Here is a 21,020-nt window from a genome sequence, read left to right on the forward strand (position 1 = left end):
CACAGGCATATTTACATACATTTGGGACCGAAATTAACTGGTACCAGTCAAGAAGTATCTTAGAGCGGCTGGAGCCAACTCCATGGAAACGTCCACATAAAGCATCGCAAAAGTCACAACTCCTGTTGGAATATTAAGTACAGGAGATGCGCATTCAGAAATTAACTAATCAAAACCTGAAGCAAATCCTTCTGTTCTGGAATATATTTCATATAACCAATCTGATTGCTAAAAATATCGACATTTCACAGTCCCTGGAATCTCTAGACAATGGTATCTTCTTGCCTGCTTTTCACAACTGCAAAATGCAAGCAAAGGGAAATGGGAAGGGTAGCCAGAATAACCCATCAGCTAATCTGAAAGGGTCATCTTCCAGCCAGAAGAGTTAGCAGATATTCCTACTGAAGAGGATTTTCTCCCCAGGAGTACATAGTTTCTTTCCTCACCCCCTATTGCATTGTCTTAACTGCTTTAGGAAGGTTTTTCTGAAATCTGAGGTGTCTGGATGTATGGGAGGGGGAGATTTACACTGCTCTATAACTACAGAAGAACAGACCTACAGCTGCAGTGAAAGGCTTGGGCAGATGGAGATGCTACTGTACCACCGTGATGTCTCTTGAAGGCTTCCAGGTGGTGTGCTGAGGCAATGAGGGTCCAGGAAACTGCGGCTGCCTCAAAAGCCTCCATACACCATTTTGGGTGGCATGACTTGGAGGCCCTAGGAGCAGCATTCCTAGGTTGAAAGGCTGGGTGAAATTCAGCTATGGTTTGCTCCAGTCCTAGGAATGTCCTCATAATGTTCCAAACCAAGCTGGCATCTGAGGGTTGGCCTCACTTCCAGGTCGGGTGCAGCCAAGGTCCACAGCACCAGCTCACCCACCTCCCAGTTTGCCCATTATGCTGGTTCTATAACCCCTCCCCTGCTTTGGATTGGGCTATTATAAGGTTGTAACTCTGCCTAGGATTGAACTGTTAGTTTCCTTTCTCTGTGTCTGAGTATCAGAAGAAATGTGGAAAAAACATATGAGCCGAAGCTGTCGCACCTTTCTGTGCTCATTTTGCAACTGAAATTTTTGCCTATTAAATGGGAACCATTTTACTCTCTGCCTAATTTTGAAGGGATAATCCATATGGTGATGAGTATATAGTTTAGGCCCATGGTGGCGAACCTTTGGCACTCCAGATGTTATGGACTACAATTCCCATCAGCCCCTGCCAGCATGGCCAATTGGTCATACTGGCTGGGGCTGATGGAAATTATAGTCCATAACATCTGGAGTGCCAAAGGTTCGCCATCACTGGTTTAGGCTTACCAGGTTGTCCACTGTGGAAGGCAACCTCCCATCCTTGCTGGCTCTCTCCTGCTCTTGTCTCATCCACTCTCAGAGTGGGAGAAAATGAGAGAGGGAAAATGATGTTGTGGGCATGGAGATATCACTTCTGGTTGGTGTGTCCAACATGCTCCAGGAATGTCTTCTGCGGACATTGCCATAGAGATTGAGATAATTCCTAGTGTGTCACGTGATGCTTGCACACACCCCTGCCCTCTTCCAAGCTCCCCAGATTGCCGGGCACAGCCTGGCAATTCTTGTGCAGTCACTGTGATCTATACCTTATTCCTAATCTGATGGGAAAAACCAGCATGCTGTAATTTGTTTTCATTTAAAAAGCAACACCAGATCTAACAGTGAAAATAAAGATAGAGGATTTAAGGAATTATCAAATCTTTCTTTGCACATATCTGTTCAACGCAATTAAGAAAGGGACAGAATATAATAAAGTAGCACATTGCCATTATATAAATTAAATCTACACTGTCAGTAACATATACAATATTGATTGGCAACCTGGTTCGGAAGACACAGACCTTCAATGTAAGCCCATGTAGCTCTCAAACTTTAACAAGAGTGACTATTCTGATTTTATACCTGGAGACTTGCAGAAATTTGTATATGCGATTTTTATCTGTAATCCCTTTTCTATCCAGTACTCATTCACATTTACTACACATATCAATTTACCTGCTCAACAGCCTTTTCACATACAGGTAAACACTTTACTCTACTAGCTAATTCACTCTAACAAATGATCACCACCACAGCAATAATACTGCTGACTTTCTGTTTCTCTTATACATTCCCAGCTGCTCATTCTCTTATCCACAGGCCCTTTGCTCGTCACCACTACAGAATGTCAATGAAGATTCCATAACATTACAGGTAGATGAGGAAGTTGAATCACTCCAGTGAAGCAAAACCTGAACTCTTAGAATTAATAGCTTTAAAGCATATCAAAGACTGCCAAGTATTTAATTCAATTTTTTTCCTAATGTGAATTCCTTTTCTACAGATTGTTGATTCTGTGCTACGCTTTAATTTGCTACCATATTAACAGGTGCACTGTTGCAGAGAAATTCCCTAACAACTGGTTTAAAAACAGGATTCACTATTAGGACAGCAAACATCAGTCAATAAATCAAATAGATTAATATACTAAAAGTCTTCTGATCGATTTAAAGGTGCCTCTGATAAATTCAGCACCATTTTTAAAGAAATCCATGCATAACAATTGCTTTCTAAGAAGAAATATTCCCTTTTCTCTTGTAGAGTTGCCAATTCAGATTGAGAAGTTCCTGGAAATTTAGCTGGTGGAGGTTGGGAAGGTTAGGGTTTGGGGAGGGACCTTGGCTGGGTATAATGTCATTGAAACTACCTTCCAAAGCAACCCAGGGGAACAAAGCAACCTCATGTGGTCTGGAGATCAGCTCTGTGACATAATACCATGCCCGGGGCTGTTCTCTAGGGTTGATTCCGCACTTGCGTTATCGACCTAAGTTCGACCTAAGTTTGAGATGGGTTCGACCCAAGTGCTCCGCACAACCACTGGGATCGACGTGGTTTTGTACCAGCTTCGCCCCGTGTAACGGTCAAATTTCCGACTCCAGTTGGGAACTACTACTTTTTCAGGGAACCACGCTCGAACTCAGCTTGATTCCAGTAAAGTCAAAGATCTCTGGTGCAGGGTCCCCATTCAGCCAATCACAGCTAGTACTTTGGGGCATTAAGTACAGCTGGCCAATCAAAAAATGCCACCGTCCCTCTCCATTTCCCTGCTTAGCGGATTTTTTTTTATAGCGTGTATTGGGGATATGGGCCGGAACATGGCCGTAGAACAGTAGCCAATTGGAACGGAGCAGTGAAGAGGCACAGGATGATTCCGCCCTCCGAGCTGGGATCAAGCTGGTTGCAGTGGGGAACAACAATGGCTTCGACCTAGGTTAGTACCCTTCTCAGGGAACTGGGTCGAACCTATTTTACTTGTGTGCGGAATCGCCCTAGGTAGTCTTGTTTTTGTTGAGATCTGTCCTATGTCTTTTTTTTTTAAGACTGTCCTGTGGGGCATTCACTTTCTTAGCTCTTTATTTTTTTGAGGTCTGTTCTTTCAGACCTCTTTTTAAAAAATCTGTCCTCTGCGCTCTCTTTCTGAGCGTAGCCTCTTTTTGTGGCATGTCCTCTAGACAGTCCACTTTTTTTGAGGCCTTCCCTACAGACACTGCTCATTTTTGAGGCCTCTGTTATCTTTTTTAGAGGACAGGCCTCTTTTTCTTTTTTGGTCTGTCCTCTGAAAGGCATGGAATCTGCTTTTGTCCAACCCAACTGGCTGAAGAGGCTGTAAAGGTTTGGTTCCTGTGTCCATAGCTATTAGGATTGCCAGTCACACCTGGCAGGAGATCGGAAGGGATGGAGATGTGTGGGACACCCTACATTCCATGTGGCAGCATCATTTCTGAGGCAAATGAAGATGATATAATGCTTCTGTAGGATTCAGTGGAATCTTTCTGAGTGATTCACCAGGTTCACCTCAGAAATGACGTCAGGACGTCAAGGCAAAGTCAGTTATTTTTTCATATTCTTCTCCTCTACCTGTCCCAAGCCTATGAATGGTGGTGGGGAATGGAAGGTTGTTGGTGGGAGCTCTATACTGGGATATTATAATATGCACGTTTGTGCTTTTTTTGAGGGCTGTTTTGAAGCTCTAATGGTTTCTCAGTAGGAGCCACGTTGTCAGGATAACTTTGGATTTGGGCCTATGTAATAGCTTGGAGTGCTGACTGGAAGTGATGTCAGCAGTGCTCTAGAAATCTTCCCAATCTCTATGGCTTTTATTGGAGAGATCAAGAGAAAACCTAGAGTGTCAGTGATGTTACCTCCAGGTTCCAAGCAGAAATGACATTGATGTCTTTCCCCCTGTGCCCTGCCCATAGGATTGCCAAGTCCCCCTTGATCACCAGCAGGGAATGCGGGTAGAGTTGACAGATCCAGTTTGGGGAATTCCTGGAGATTTGGGGATGGAACCTGGGGAGGACAGGGACCTCAGTGGGGCGCAATGCCACAGAGTCTACCTTGCAAAGCAGCTATTTTCTCCAGGGGAACTGATCTGTGTAGTCTGGAGATGAGCTGTAATTCCAGAGGATCCACAGGTGGCACGAGCCAGTCCCTGGACACTGGGGACTCTGTTGTAGAGCCTGAAGACACTGTGCAGCCAGAGCTGGCTCCTCATGAGGAGAGGAAGGCATCAGAGGTAGCTCCAAACTCATCCCTGCAAGCCAAGGCAGAGCCTGATGCCGTGAGGCTAGGATTGCCATGAGGAATCTCAGAAGAGCCAAGTAATGAGCCAGCTGCACAAAGGAGGCAGAGGCAGAGGCTACCATTAGAGGGTAAAAGGAAAAGTGTTCTCATTGCTGCTAGGTCTGGCAGAAGACTTTGCAAAACAGAGACATCTACATCATCATGTGCAAATGCGTTAAATTTGTGAGCAGTACAGCCCATTGTATGAACAAATACAGTGTGGTCTAGAAAACTGTTGTCAGGTTAGTGGTGCCCACTGATGGGACCAACCCCTTCTGCCTTTCCTCCCTGCTTGGCCCCACGTCAACAGCTCCCTCTTCACCCTCCCGCTCTTCCCAGACTCCTGCACTGGCATGCAAAGATTATGGCACCCACTGAGGGGGACAACCCCTCCTGCTTTTCCTTCCCACTTGGCCCAACTCCCTCCTCCTGTTCCCAGATGCCTGCCCCCTTTCCCAGATGTCTGTATCACCACGCAACAGTTAATGGCACAATTGCGACCACCAGCAGTTGCGACCCTCTCGCAGGGAGCGGCCATTGCCTGCTCCTGCTCCTCCACTGGCAGCTGCAGATGGTCCAGTGACTGTAATTATTCAGCAGTGAGTGAGAAGGGTGAGTGTATGAGAGAGCAACCTCCACATTCCGCTGAACAGTTTGTGTTGTTTTTTTACCCTTTCTGTGTAAGCCCCACCCCCCAAGCCATGTGTGCATGGCGATTGGCTGGAAGGTGAGTCATTGGTGACCCAGCTAGCCTTTTATGTAATAGGATTAATGTCCCACTCAGTTATGTGCTACATGCATGTACTGTAGTGAGTATATAAGCAAAAAAATCATAACCACTTAAGTGGAGACCGTGGTGAAAGAGTGGTAAGAGATGACTAATCTGAATGGAATAATTTTGCTGGTATTTGAAAAATTTAATCCCATTACTAACCCTGTTTACTTAAAGGGAATTTCAATAGCTTGTACTTGCCAACATAAATAGCATTGTAGCATGGAAGAGGACCAGGAAACACAAATGTATTGTACATCCCGGCCCTCCACATTTTAGTCCAGTTTGAAATATTCACGTAGTTGGCAGTGTAAAATACAATCTGATAATGGGGTAGATTGTACTTCTTTTTGAGGGGAATATGCAAAATTGAGACATGCAGAACAATACAGGACATGAGTCTTGCCGGTTCCGTAATGTTCAAAGTCGTTCTTGAGGATGCTTGAAATCTTAAAATAATGAGGCTCACAGTTACTGGAGGCTTGGTTTTTGATTATTTCTGTGGCAATGCACGTTAAGAGAAAATTTCTTACCCTGCTGTTCAGCTTCTAGGATCTGGGCCCACCCCCTATTCTTTCTCTCAACATGTTTCATAAACTGCACATTAAGGCTTATTGGATATTAAATTGGAAACAGAGACCCCAGCCATTCTTCTCTGTTGCCATGGCAACCAACAGGCCCTGCTCGGATGCTGGGACTGGAGTCCAGGGTGAGGGAGGTAATGCATGGATTGAATCCGCAATTTCCTGAGAGGCTGGGGTGGGTGCGGAGCATGTGAGAGATCGCTTAATTTCCTTTTCTCTCTCCGTGTTTGCACAACTAGGGAGTTAAAAGTTATTAAGCTGGGAACTTGACAGACGCACCTCCTGTTTCAATGCAAATAATGTCGTATAATAGGGTCAATGCTGACTTGATGGACATGGGAAAGGTGACCCTGAGGTAAGATATACTGTGGTCCAGCAACATTTTTGTCCTTTTCCTTGGTATTTCTGGCTCAAATTTGACTTCAGTTAGGCTGTTTTAACTGGACTTGTTTAACTGTGATCTTAAATGTCCGGTTATCAAAAGGAGCGATTGCACTGCTTGCCAGAGAGCAATTGTGGCACCTCAGAGAACATTTGTGGGTCAGCATTACCTGGTCTCTGCTGTGCACTTTTAATGCAACATTTCCTGTTTAAGGCACACCTTTCTCCGAAGCCAGCATTTCTGTGGCAGAGATCCTGCTGTTTTCTGAGCACTGTTTAGTTGTAACTGAGAAAATGTAGTTCTTCTCCTGGATAACTCCCACTGTGCTGTTGTGATTATTGTGAGAAATGTGGTCCTGTGACTGTCTAAAGAATCACTGGGCCATTGCTTGTGCCCAGGCCCTGCCATTTTGTGAAGCTTTTTACATTTATCTCTCTCCAGTACTTTTTAATTCTTTTGGGGCTGAGAATTCCTTTGGGGCTCAAGAATTCATATGAAAACAAACGGGAGCCCATGATACTTGCTCACCCTTCATCCTGGCAGGTCTCCACCATCGCTGTGAATGGCCTGCCAGCAACTCCCAGGCATAGCCATGGATGGGCTTGTCCCCTATGGAATTTATTCTCACATTTCTTCCTCTGTTCTTGTGCAATTAATGCTAACACTCTACGCGTGAACCAATACCCTGGGCATATCACCTTGCAAAAGAAGGTTGAGCACTGGAAACACTTGTTCTGCTGGTACACAATGGCTTCACTGGCATCTTCTCCCATTCTCCCCTTTCTAAGGGCATTTGTTATTCTGTCAAAGCCCACAGATTGCCATACAATACAGGTGTTTATACAAGTCCAGAGTTTTGTCATTGTGGCCCTCGGCTACGGGATTCTTTCCTCAGCCTATTGGGTTTCATTTCATAACATAACAAGTTTGTGTGGGGGTGGGGGAGGGTTGTGCAACTAAATCTGGAAAAGAAAACGCAATTGCACAAATTGCAATTGTGCAATTGCATTTATTGTTCCTCATTTCATAACATGGCTGCTGCCACGCAAGTGTCTATTTTCCTAGAAATGCTGCCATGAGACCGCAGATTGCAGTGCAGGGCAGTAGCTGCTGGTGGGCAGTATCAAGGGGAAGCAGAAGCAGTGAATGACATATTCTATGAAGGACCAGATAAACATCCCTGCAATGAAGTTTGCCAGGAAATAGTACTTGTGGATTCTGATGGAACAAATAGAGTCCCGTGAAACCCGCTCCTGCTCCCATCGCTTATTGTACAGTGATGGGGAGAGGCAGGTGGGCCTGCCACCAGCTCCTGAGCTCTCCTTTCACTTCTGAGCTCCACCACGTTCCCAGGCTCTCCAGCTCCCTCAACACATAAAGGGCGATGCTGCTGGGACTGCCGCTACTCCAGCAGCACCCCCCCCCCCCATTTAAATGGCAATTTCCCCAGGACTGCCATGGTCTGCTGGGCTGGAGGGGATCTCTGCTGCCATCAGTTCAAATTGTAAGAGCGTTGTCTGCATATGTTCAGACAGAGCTGGCAACCCTACCTGCCCTGTTAAAAGAAGCTTAATGATATGTTATTGACATTCAATCCCTTACCCATATAGCCCCAGGCTAGTCCGATTTTGTTAGATTTCATAAGAGAATCAGGGTTGGCCCTGGTTACTACTTGGATGGACAACCTCCAAGGAACATAGGGTTGCCAATCTGCAGGTGCTGGCTGGAGATATCCCTCTATTATAACTCATCTAAACATCAGCAAAAACTTCCTGCCACTAAGGGCTGTTCGACTGTGTGGTGGAGTCTCCTTCTTTGGAGGTTTTTAAAGAGAGGCTGGATGGCCATCTGTCAGGGGTGCTTTGACTGTGTGTTCCTGCATTGCCGGGGGCTGGACTTGATGGCCCTTGGGGCAGTGGTGGGATCCAAAAATTTTAATAACAGGTTCCGATGGTGGTGGGATTCAAACAGTGGCGCCGCCGCACACATGCACCTCCAGTCCCTATTGGGCAGGGAGGTTGCTTTAGTAACCCCTTCTTGGCACTCAGAAAAAATTAGTAACCACTTCTAGAGAAGTGGTGAGAACTGGTTGGATCCCACCTCTGCCTTGGGGTCTCTTCCAACTTTATGATTCTATGATCTCTGATGCATATCAGTTTATCTGGAGAAAACAGCCATTTTGGAAGGGGGACCCTATCACATTATGCACCACTGAAGTCCCTTTCCTCCCCAAATCCCTCCCTCCTCAGGCTCCACTCCCAAAATCTCCAGGTATTTCCCAACTAGGAGCCAGAATTCTTAAAAAAGCATAAGGGTCATGACGTGGAGGCAGGCAATGGCAAACCACCTCCCAATGTTTCTGGCTTTGAAAACGCTTTGGGGTTTCCCTAAGTCAGCTGTGACTTGATGGCAAAAAAACACCAACAAATTTCGATGCTACGAGACATGTCAACGGCCTATTTTCACACATGAAACCTTTGTTTAAAAGATGGGACATTTTGCTCCAGGCATGTCAGTAGCACTGAATGGCAAAATTGTGCCTTCCTTTCCCCTACCCTTTAGGAAACAGAAACAAGGCAATCCTGCACTCAAGATCAGTGCAATTTTTGTCAAGGTTTTCTTTTTGCAATATGGGTTCTTTTTATTAGCTATTCCTTGCATAGTTTGGAGAAGCGCTCTGTGTTTCTGGTGGCCATATTGTTGTCTGGTCTTGCTCCAACATCTTTGAGAGGGAAACTGACAGGGAAACTTTGGAAGGGTATCTGTTTTTGTTGAAGGCAAAACAAACAGCAGTATGACATTCTTGCCCCTCCCAGCAGTCCTTTGCAGCATGAATATTATCTCTTTCTCCTTGTCCACAGATGGGATATTTTGCTTTTGTGAGAGTACTGCACAGTGGCTAATATTTGCTTTTCACAATCATGGGGAACAAAATGCCTTGCTGGTTTTACCTTACTTGTCAAGAACATATTGAAGCAGGATTAAAAAGAACCATTAGAAATCACTATGATGTGCAAAGTGCATTACAATGGATAAGTATAGTCTTCCCGATCGGGCCTTGAGTCATTTACGGTAGCTAAACATGCAACAATCAAGTAGGTACAGCTTTCCCCCATTTCTCCCTTCCCATCGGCAGAACAAGGGCGTCTCCACACAAACTCCCAGGGCCCTTCAAGATGTCCCATTTGTGACAGCGTTGCCACTTGTTGCTCAGACATGGATGTAGATCTTGTCGTTACATCAAGTGACAAAGACGCTCTTCCTACCTGCTCTACAAGGCCATTCAATGCACCAAAAAGGCCTTGACATTCTTGCTTTGCCCAGGAGTAAGTAAACAGAAATGCCACTTCTTATCCTTATCTAGCCACAGAAGCAGTCCTTGTTTCTTCTGCCTGTTGTTCACTCTTTCTGTCAGTTACAAGTAGGTCTCCAAGTGTGCTGAATTGTATTAGGGGTTCCATGGCTGACTGTCAGCCTCTGCTTTGTTTACAGAAAGTCCTATATTCAAATCTCAGCATCTCCAGTGAAAAGGACTAGACAATAGTTGTTGTAGAAGACCTCTGCCTGAAACCCTAGTGAGCCACTGCCAGTATGAGCAGGCAGTACAGATGGTCTGATTCAATGTAAGGAAGCAATATGTGTGTTTGTGTGGGTATTCATGGGGGCAAGTCGGGAAGATCTGAGGCTCAGCTTGTGAGCAATTGTGGCTGTCAAAAACGGCATGTCTGTAGAGTTCCCATACGACACTCTAGGAATTTTCCCTAATCTCTACAGTAAAGACTATAGAGAGGCCTATCATGCATGGAACACTTACCTTGCGGGTCTTCGCTGCAAAGTTGGCTTGTAGTGGGCTCTCCTCGCATTTCTCTCTTTACAGGTAAGGAGACACTCACTCCTGCCATGGAATTTTCTGCAGAGAACTCACCTGGGCTGGTTCCCTTAACTCCATCCATCAACTGTGCCTTAAAGGCACAGATCTCATTACAGATCTCAAGTTTGCTGGCTTAGCCCTTTAAGCTGTACTTATATCAATATTACTGGTCCAAAAGTAATCCTTCCCCCCAAATTTAAGAGGCAAAGCAATTCCCTGGACCACAGCCTGCTAAAGAAGGGGGCCATTCTAGAGGAAATATCTCTCCCCCTCCCCTCCCCTCCCCTCCCCCACACATTTCCTGCTACTGCTGCTGCTGCTACTGTTGGAGGACAGAGAACATTGTTATTTCCAAGCACTCTCTGTTATTATATCACTATCTCAACATAACAATATGAGAATTAGAGGTTGATGTGTTTTGACTAAGACTGTGTGAGTGAGCTTCTTTTCTGCAACTTGAAGCAGCTGGGAACATGGAAGGCAAGGGGTTGGGGGGACAGCGTGTGAGGGAGTGGGAATATGGGTTGTGGGTGGAGGGAAGATGTCTGGGGCAAAGCTCTGCTCACTGGCAAATCTGTCCTGCTCTGACAAAGCAAATGAAAATTGTGCTAGATGTGGTCTTGCTTGCCACAGAGAGAATGGAAAGTGAGAGTGGGGCTTGAGGAAATGTGTCTGTACAAGAAATCTCACTGCAATGGAAATACACCCTCATCACGCAGCAGACACCTTGTGCATAATCAGCCCGGGAAAACTCTTAAAACATCATGATGGAAACCATTTTTCTCTCATTTTTCAATTACTTGCAGTCAAGGGCATAATGCTGGGGCTGTTGAATTCCCCTTGGGACCCGAGCAATTGAAAGTCTACATGCATGCCTGCTGAACGTGTTTCTATAAATTGTGCATCACCTCTAATTGCTTCCTTTTTGATAGGCACCCTTTGAATTATGCTGCTCCAGACACACACATTCTCTGCTTATACAGCGAAGCCACTAGCAAAAATCTATGCAAAGTTCTTTGTGTGACAGCCTCAGAATGCGCCGCCTGTGACTGGAGGCCGGGGTATGTAGAGGATATTGTGCATGAGCAAACTAGGCAGTGTAAATGGCCTTGGAGCAAGCCAACCTCAGTGGTTCATCTGCATCTACAAGCCAGTGCAGTAGGGGGCAATCAGCTCAGCAGCATCAGCCATGGGTATTAGCTCATCTATTGCTCCCTTTCCTCAGCTATAGGCAGTATAGTAAGAGATGGCTGTGAGCTGCTTGCTCTGATTCACTGGCAATGGCCCACCGGGAAATTTCCCTGTAAGTTAAATGGCCAGTCTGCCCATGATTTCATGCCAGAAGTTGGGTTTTGCCAGTATTTTTCCGAACCCAATAGTAGTTAAACATGCAACCACTTCACCACTGCTCTTTTTACTGGAGCCCAGCAACCTGCCACTGAGTCCAAGCCAAACACATCAGGCTGGCCCAGCCGACAGGTGTCTGGACACTCAGGCCGGCCCAGCCGTTTCACCTGCCCAGATGCTGCACATTAAAGGCCAGAAGCACAGCCAGTAAAGAAAGACAATACTGACCCAGAAGTAAAAACTATCCATGCTTTTATCCACCACTATACATCTCATCAGGCCAGAAGAGTTATGGTCAGTTGGCCACCATACCTAGAAGTAAGTTGTGAGAGAATGACCTCAAAATACCCATGAGCCGAAGTGAACTGGTCAATTTTGTGTTTGAAACCAGGGACCATGTTTGCAAATGCCATTGCTTCTTCCAATGTACTGCTCATCTTTTGTCAAATACAGGGCTGGCTGGCTTTGAAAACCTTTCAGCCTCTTTCGTCTACCTCTTCCCCAACCCTTTCAAGCATTTGCACATCTGGTTGCTGTGGCAACCCTAGTCAGATCCATCAAGCCCATAAAGAAGATAAACCTTCACCGAACGCAAGAGTGGCGTAGCCAGATAACTTGCGGTCGGCACCTCCCTGTGGAAGACGGTGGTAATTTTCTGTTTTGCAGGCAGAAGGGAAAGAACTGAGGCGGAATGGAATTGGCGGCTTTCTAGGAGGTGTCCATGAAGAGACACTCTTGGAAGGAAAGAGGCCAGATAGCAAAATGATTCCACGAGGCCCTTGCTCACCCAAAACCAAAACATGAAAAGAGTAGGTCTTGATTTCTCCTGGCCGCCCACCCACATTCAGTAAAAAGGAAAAGGAATGGGGCAAAGCAGCAGACTAGTATTAAAAAAAATGATATATGCCTCCTGCCCAATGCATTTCAATTTTTAAAAATTATTTAGGCAAAAAAAAGTTGGTGTGCCCTTTTGTATTTTATTGATTTGTTCTTGTGAAGCCTTAAAAAAAAAAAAAAAACTGAAACGCACCGGGCAGCTGACACACATTTTTATCCATCAATCATTATTATTGCTTCTCTCCCCCCCATCTCCACCCGTTCAGGTTCCACTTGTTTTCTTGTTTTGTCCAGGGACAGAGTAAATGTACACACACAGGAAGGTAAACATGATCCTGGTTGGATGTGGGAGAGGTCGAGAGAAGCAGCAATTCAGTGCTCAGGGTCATACGTAGTGATGGGATTCAGCAGGTTCGCACCACTTCGCCAGAACCAGTTGTTAAAATGGTGCTTGTAAACAACCGGTTGTTAAATTATTTGAATCCCACCACTGGTCATATGCAAGATGTCCATTCCACTATCAGCTTGATCAATTAACATTTTAGAAGGGATGCCAGCTTCCAGGTGGGACCTGGGGATCCCCTGGAATTACACCTCATCTCCAGACCACAGAGATCCATTCCCCTGGAGAAAATGGATCCGTTGGAGAGCAGACTCTATGTCAGTGTTTCCCAACCTTTTCGATGTCACGGTACCCTTGACCTTGCTCTTCATATCTCAGGGTACTCTTGAGGTTCGTTAGATTTTTTTTTGCATTTTTTAGGGTTTTTTCTGTTTTTGGCCTGTAGGTGGGGGGTGTGGCAAGCAGGGGGAGGGGAGGGAAAGCAGCGTTGACAGCCGCATTGTTTGTTTGCCTAAATTTGGCATGGATTGGGGGGATTTAAAGGGAGAGTTAAAGAAGAGAGTTCCCTTTAAATCTACCCCCCCCCCTACCCACGCTGAATTTAGGCAAATAAAACAATGCTGTTTTTCAATGTTGTTTAAAGGGAGCCCATGAGGCTTCCAACCCCAACCCTCCCCTCAAAATCCATTTGATTCTGGTGTGGGAAGGCAGGTGGTAGCATTTTCAGGGTGCCCCTGAGACGTGCTCATGGCACCCCAAGGTACCACGGAACCCTGGTTGGGAATCACTGCTCTATGGCATTGTACCCCACCGAGGTCCCTGTCCTCCGCATTTGTATTCAGAGATGTTTCAGTTTTTGTATTTTACCAGAAGTGATGCGATGCTGTAGCTGTTGCCAGGCTTCCCCATATCCCTGCACACAGCCCTTCTGCTGGTTGACAGGCACGGCGTGGGCACTCCGGGAGGGGACGAAGCTCAGGCGAGATGTGTATCCATTTCCTCCTGGGGAAGTAATCTCTGTGTTTTGGAGATAAATTGTAATTCCTAGAGAACTGCAGAGCCTTCCTGGAGGTTGGCAACAAAGTATGCAAGGATTTATGCATTTCTTTACTTCATTCATTCCTCCTCCTCCTCCTCCTCCTCCTCCTCCTCCTCCTCATTATCATAATCTTTTCTTCGGGTTGCCAACATCCAGGAGGTACCTGGAGATCTCTCTCTATTACAATTGGCCTCCAGATGATCAAGACCTTTGCCCATAGAGAAAAAGGCTGCTTTGGAGGGTGGACTGTATGGCATTATACCCTGCTGAGGTCTCTCCCCTCCCCTCCCCTCCCCTCGCCAAACCCCAAACTTCCTCAAACTCCACCCCCCAAATCTCCACATATTTCCCAACTCAGAGCTGGCAGCCCTACAGTTGGGGTCTGGAGATGTCCTTGAATTACAACTGATCTTTAGACTACAGAGATCCGTTCCTCTGGAGAACATGGTTGCTCTAGAGGGTGGACTCTATGATATTATACATTATTCAGTCCCTCCCCTCTCCAAAACCTTCCATAGCTTCCACTCTCAAATCTGCAGGCATTTTCAATTCCAACCCAGAGTCATTGAGGTTCAAGGTGGATTACAGCGTTTGGAAAGACAATTCAGTCAAGATAGTATAATCCATATGCAGTGAAAGAATGATGAAACAGAGACACAGCAAAATGCATTGCATAATGTGGATTTCACTGTTAGGGAATGGTGATTTCACAAACTGGGTCTCGCGACAATGAAATGCCTCCAGTAAACAGTGCAAGAACGTAAGATGACCTCCCTCTCCAAATTAACAGGAGTCTAAAATAAGAATCTTATCTCTTCTTGGCAGAATCCACATTTCCCACTTCTCTCTCCCCTTGCTACAAACTCCCTCCTTTATTTTAAGTCTGCCTTTCTTGCAGAGATAAGACAGATCACACAACAATGCAATAACCAGAGGTGTGATCCAACCAGTTCTCACCACTTCTGTAGAAGTGGTTACTAATTTTTTCTGAGTGCCAAGAAGGGGTTACTAAAGCAACCTCCCTGCCCAATAGGGACTGGAGGGGTGTGTGTGCGGCGCTGCCACTGTTTGAATCCTACCACCATCGGAACCTGTTATTAAAATTTTTGGATCCCACCACTGGCAATAACCATCTGCTACTACAGAACAGACCATGCAATAAAACTGAATTACAACATCAGAGAACAATGCCATCTTCTTTGCATAAAAAGATCTCCAGTTCAGTGTCTTGCTTGATTCAACCAAGGAATCAGAATACGGCGCAAAGAGAAAGACTTCAGTATTTGTAGGAAGGCATGAGGAACGATTCAGAGATAGAGCAAATGATGCAACTTCATAGATCCATGGTGTAATCAGGAATCTTGGAAGTTTGTCTTTCTGAATTTCCAGGCATCTTGGTCTCCCAGATTCCACCCTTGACATCTGTTAAAGGATCTCACAAGTCCCAGGGAAGCTTTTTCTCAGTCTGTGATCCTGGAGATGCAGTGCCAGTTAAAGTAAACAACACTGGACAGGTTGGATCAGTGGCGTAGTGGGGCAAAACGGTGCCCCCCTGCTCCATGCCCCCCGTGCCCCACTTACCTTAGACATGGTGGGGTGGGGCCAAGGGGAAAGGAGGAGGGGTTTGGGGGGCAATTTTCCACCCCCATGTGACTCCAATGGCAGCTGCCCAGGGGGCTTATCCCCAGGGCACCTCGTTGAAGCTCCGCCTATGGTTTGGATGAATGGTATTGTTCAGTATAAGGTAGTATACCAGTGGTGGCGAATCTATGGCACGGGTGCCAGAAATGGCACTCAGAGCCCTCTCTGTGGGCAGCATAATAGAGTGCTTTATCTAGGCTGGCCTAGGCAGGGCGTGGTGGCATTGAGTACAGGGCCTGGTTTGGAGGTAACCCTGTTAAGCGCTGTTAAACCCCACTGATTTTCATGTGAAGAACTAAAGCACGATCCTTTACCTGGGAGTAAGCTTGGTTGTTGGCAATGGGGCTTGCTTCTGAGTAAACCCTCCTAGGGTCGTGATTCACCCGTTGGAAGAGTTGCATGGTTGCTTCAAAGCAAACCCATCGACTACCACCAAGCTTATCCCTGAATAACGCATGCCTCGGAGCCTTTTTTTCTAAACAAAACCTCAGTATTCAGGTTAAATTACCTTGTTGGCACTTTGTGATAAGTGGGTTTTGGGTTGCAATTTGGGCACTCGGTCTCGAAAAGGTTCGCCATCACTGTAGTATACTGTATTTACTTCTGTATTTACTTCAGAAGCATATATGAGCAAGCCCGGTGTCTCATGTTCTGATTGGCTGTTGTTTTTGAGTGGCCCCTTCAGGCTACTGATCAGGAGTCTGGGGGTTTTAACTTCTTCCAGTAATAGTAATGAATTCTGAATTTCTACATGGAGGGGTGTTAGGCTGTAGTTCTTCCTGGAAATCATGATGCCCTTTCAGATGAATGCCAGTGGAGTTAGTGCCAGATATGTAGGACCTGGCTGTGTTTACTGCCTTTTGTAGAGGGCCAGTCAAATCCAGTAGGCATTTCAGGAAACTTTCTGCGGCATCAGAATTTAAGAGGTGCCAGGGTACTCTGACTATAGGCCTGGTAAAAATGCCATGCCCCTTTAATAGAGGCCTAATACACGGAAATGGGTAATTGAAGCTTTTCATGGCATGGAGGTAAATTTAAAAAAAGCACTGGCACCTTAAAGACTAACAACATTTATTCTAGCATCAGCTTTTGCAAGTCAGAGCTCCCTTCTTCAGGTGCAATGGAAAGAAACAAACTCACATTCCTCTTTTTGATCTTTAAAATTACAGAAAAGGAGTGGAAAAGGGGGGAGGATTTCAACAAAGACAAGTCTAGAATCAGGCAGGGACTTGAATGGCTTAAGTTGTTATACATAAAGGATGATGGGAAAGGTCAGAGGTTATAGCCTCTCTATCATGCAAAGGGTTGCCAAGTGTGGGTAGGAAAGTTTCTGGAGATTTTGAGGTGGAACCAGGGGAAAATGGGGTTTAAGGAGGGGAGGGACATCAGCAGGATATAATGTCATCAGTCCCAACTGCCATTTTCTCCAGAGGAACTGATGTTTGGAGATCAGTTGTAATTCTGGGAGAATTCCAAGCTCCACCTGGAACTGTAATATTAGGCCATTTTCGCACAGCAATATTATACCTATGCACCACCGTTTTTTAAAAAAACGGCATCTATTTTATCCTGCGATGTCCACTTTTTGAAGGAATCCATTGAAAACCTGGAATATTCCAATTTCTTTCGCTCAAGCCCAGGACTTCTGTATTTACTTCAGAAGCATATCTGAGCAAGCCCGGTGTCCCATGTTCTGATTGGCTGTTGTTTTTGAGTGGCAGCTTAAATGAATGTCAGGTGGGGAGATCATGCAGCTGGGCGGGAAAAATAAACTGGTCCTGCTCCTGATTGGTTTTTGCATGGTTGCAGGCACAAGCAGGGTCACACCGGGATTTTTAAAAAGAACTTCCAAACTGATGATTTTTGAAAATCCAGGGTAAGGCAAATATTGCAGGGCAACACCGGGGCAGGCCTGCTTTAGCACCGGGAACCATGTGCAATTCTTGGCTGCACAGGGATATTTTTCTTGCTCAACCCAGGATTTTTTGACCGTGCAGAAATGGCCTTAGTTTGAACAATAATTCACATATTTACATTATACATACAATGCATTCATGAGCCTCCGAAGATTTGTTGCAGCCAGAACATATCCAGAAGCTGGCTGCAGTGTTGGGTTTTCAGTATTAAGTCAATACCTATCCCAATAGAGATTAGGGAAGCAATAGTAGGAGTGTTATTAGTACTCATGGATATACTTATTACTGTATGAGAGAAATGTTTGAAGGTGCATTGGGGCATTACTGAGATATCGCCCCTCAAGTGTATATATTGTAGACTTAGTAAATTCACAAGTTATACCGTCTATGAGTTCTAGCCTTGCTGTGTGCAGATAATTGCTTGCTTGGTCTTACCTGGAGGTTTGCAACCCAAGACTCAACACTTTAACTTTTTTTTTTTAAGAAAGACACCATTAGGATGATACATTGTAAATAAATACTCAGATGTGTGGTTCTTCTATAATAATATCTCATGAGTATCTCTGTCAGTTTTTGCCTCCTGAACTACTTTGCTGGCATAAGTGGGACAGACATGGTTAGAAAGCTGAAAATGCAATAAAAAGTAATTGGGGAAACCGGATGTTTTACTTAGGAGAGAACTGTGTCCTTTCTCTCTGGGAACAGCATAGCAAAATATCGCCGTGTGCTCATTTTTAGGGGGCAGTCAGCTCTTTTGTGACACCAGTAGTCATTATACCAATCTGTAGCCTCACCTTTGTCCTATTCGCTTAGATAGAACCAAATCCCTTACCGAGAAAGGGGTGGCAACAGCTGGAGATCGGCATCTCACTAATCTACAGTTCGTCTTTATAATTATAGTTGTGTGCACAGTTCTAATATTTGTGGGAAGTTTTTGCTCAAACAGTTTTCACCAAGTCCTTCAGCTGGCCAGCCTTGTGGCAGTGGTTTTGTGTTATACCAACAATTTTCTTGTTCTCTGCACCACTGTTAGGTGCAACTTTTTCAAAGCTATTGTATACAATAAACCTGCTCAAAATGACTATGCTTTTTCCTCTGCTGATAGATGATGGCTCCTGCAGGTAAATGGCTTTCCCAACACATTTGTCACAAGCAAGAGCTGAAATTTTTCACACTATTGCTCAGTCCCCAATGACGAGGTTTTAGAGTCTTTTCCAAGTTGTTCTTCATGCACTGGATGAATGGAGGGATGCCATTTTAAAAGGACGGGAGCAAGATTCTATCTCATCAGTTTCAAACCACATGTGATGATTTCAGAAAGGCCAGGCCATATCTTTTATCAGCTCACTGTGTTATAAACAATTAACTGGAACTTTTTGTTTACAAGCATATTTCAAAGCCCTTTTTTTGACCATCAATGCACATCCAGTGGACACATGTATAGGAGGAGGGTGGGATCAAAACTCCAAGACAGGTAGAAATGCTGTAACAAAAAAGTTAGTCTTGATTATCCTACATGATGGAGAGACTAACTAACTGTTCTGGTTGGACATCGTCCCTATCAGGCATATATTTGCTAAGTCATTCTGTCCCTTCACCGTTCTTCCTGCTGCCCTGGGTATTGATAACTTTTGTGTTAGAAAGTTTATGATTGTTCTTAAGTTTTGGACTGCCTGCCTGCCTCTTACTATACTTGCAAATTAGCATAGTTCAATTTGTAATTAATAAAGATCTGACTACACAAGTGAGGAGCTGATCATATTGCTTTAATTCTCTACATGTGAACTTCCTGGAAACAGCTTGATGGTCATGGTATTGTGAAAAGCAGGATATTAGATTAGACAGATCTTTGGCTTGATCCAGCACCACTATTTTTCTTCTGTATTACTGGAATATTCCTATTTTTATGCCGTCCCCTTTACTTTTACACGATTGTAAGGTCTTCTCAGTCAGTTGTACAAAACATTAATAATCTCTGCATTAGCTGGTCCTGCACTGCCTTCTGGATCAAATGTGTTTCTAAAATGATCCCCGTTAAAATTTTTACGAGTGCTTATAATTTTGAATATCTTAATGGATATGGTTTCACTTGCTATAGAATAGCTACGGCTCAAACCCTTTCAAACACACTCTCCTGTATTTAATACCTTGATGCAGGTAACAGAGAGGAAGAAGTACATTTTTTTATTTAGACATCCAAGAAACAGTCTGATCGTGTGATTTATAAACAGAACAAGGAAACTATGGGCCTTTCCCCACTTCCTTAGCTCCGCGCCTACCGAGGAGAGTAGCTGGGTCCGGCACTCCTTCCACTGAGAGGGCGGCGACAGCCAGCCCCTCAAGTTGTTAAGCGTGCGGGAAGGACGAAAGTGGGGAAAGGCCCTTATACTATCTGAACATAACCATCCTTTAATATTTTCTCACAGTTAACCATGTGAACAAGAACAACATGCATTGGGAGCCAGTATAACATAGTGGTTAAGGTGTCATACTAGGATCTGGGAGACCCAAGTTCAAGTTTACTCGGCAATGGAAGCTCAGTGGGTGATCTCAGATGAGTCATAGTCTCTGAGCCTAGCCTACATCACAGGGATGTTGTTGTAGGAATAAAATGGAGGAGAGGAGAACAATGTCAGCTGTTTTATAAGTATCTAAAATGATAACCAATATATCTAATTCTCAACGTAGTCATATCTTTGAATACCATACTGGCTTTTTCAGTTTTTTTCTTTACTGAAAAAAAAACTAGGCTATTTGGCAGAAATGGTTGGCCCTGGTGCTGAAGAAGCTGAACATGATCGTTTTTTTTCAGCTTTTGGATTGCAGCTCAAGACACACACTACTGCCGCCCCCCAGAGGTGTAGCTAGGGAAAATGGAGCCCGGGGCAAAATCTGAGTTTTCCGCCCCCACTCTGTATGGGCCACCGCCCCTCCCCCACATCAAGAGAATGATTTTTTTTGCACCAGGTCATCTCAAAGCCACCATCACATTGTAGAACATGCCCCAACTCACAAATCTGAACACACCCAGGGTTCCCTAGTTTAAACAACATTGAAAGCGATGCTGTTTTTTTGGGGTGGTGGTGGTGGTGTGTGTGTCTTGATCATGATCAAATGGTGGGCGCCCAGGACATTTGTCCCCACATGTCTCTGTGGTAGCTACGCCTCTGCCTCTGTCGCCATCACAACCGCAGGTTTCAGGTCCATGTGGACTAAGGAAACATTAGATCCTCTGAAGATGCCAGCCACAGATGCAGGCGAAACGTCAGGAGAGAATGCTGCTAGAACACGGCCATACAGCCCGGAAACCAGACAGCACCCCACTAAGGAAACATTGATGGGGTGGGGACGAGTGCTTTAACTGAATGCTGGACAGGTCCATGTGAACTTGGGAAACAGCGGCAGGGCATGAGACGGGAGAGGAAAAGCTTTTAATTAGGTCAATTAACAGTCACAACTACGAGCTGTTGGAAGCGGTGGCTAAATTTTTAAATGGTGTTATTTTAACTCGTCAGAAGTTGTAAAGGCTGTTATTATCTTGCACTGTTAATGTTAAACTATTTATATGCCATTAAAGGTATTTGAAATCGAAATCGAATTTACAAAAAATTAGGTCAATTTTGGGTTTTAAAAACCTGGAACATTTTGATAAAAAGCCAA

Source organism: Sphaerodactylus townsendi, linkage group LG03 (assembly GCF_021028975.2).
Source record: "Sphaerodactylus townsendi isolate TG3544 linkage group LG03, MPM_Stown_v2.3, whole genome shotgun sequence".
Taxonomy (NCBI): domain Eukaryota; kingdom Metazoa; phylum Chordata; class Lepidosauria; order Squamata; family Sphaerodactylidae; genus Sphaerodactylus; species Sphaerodactylus townsendi.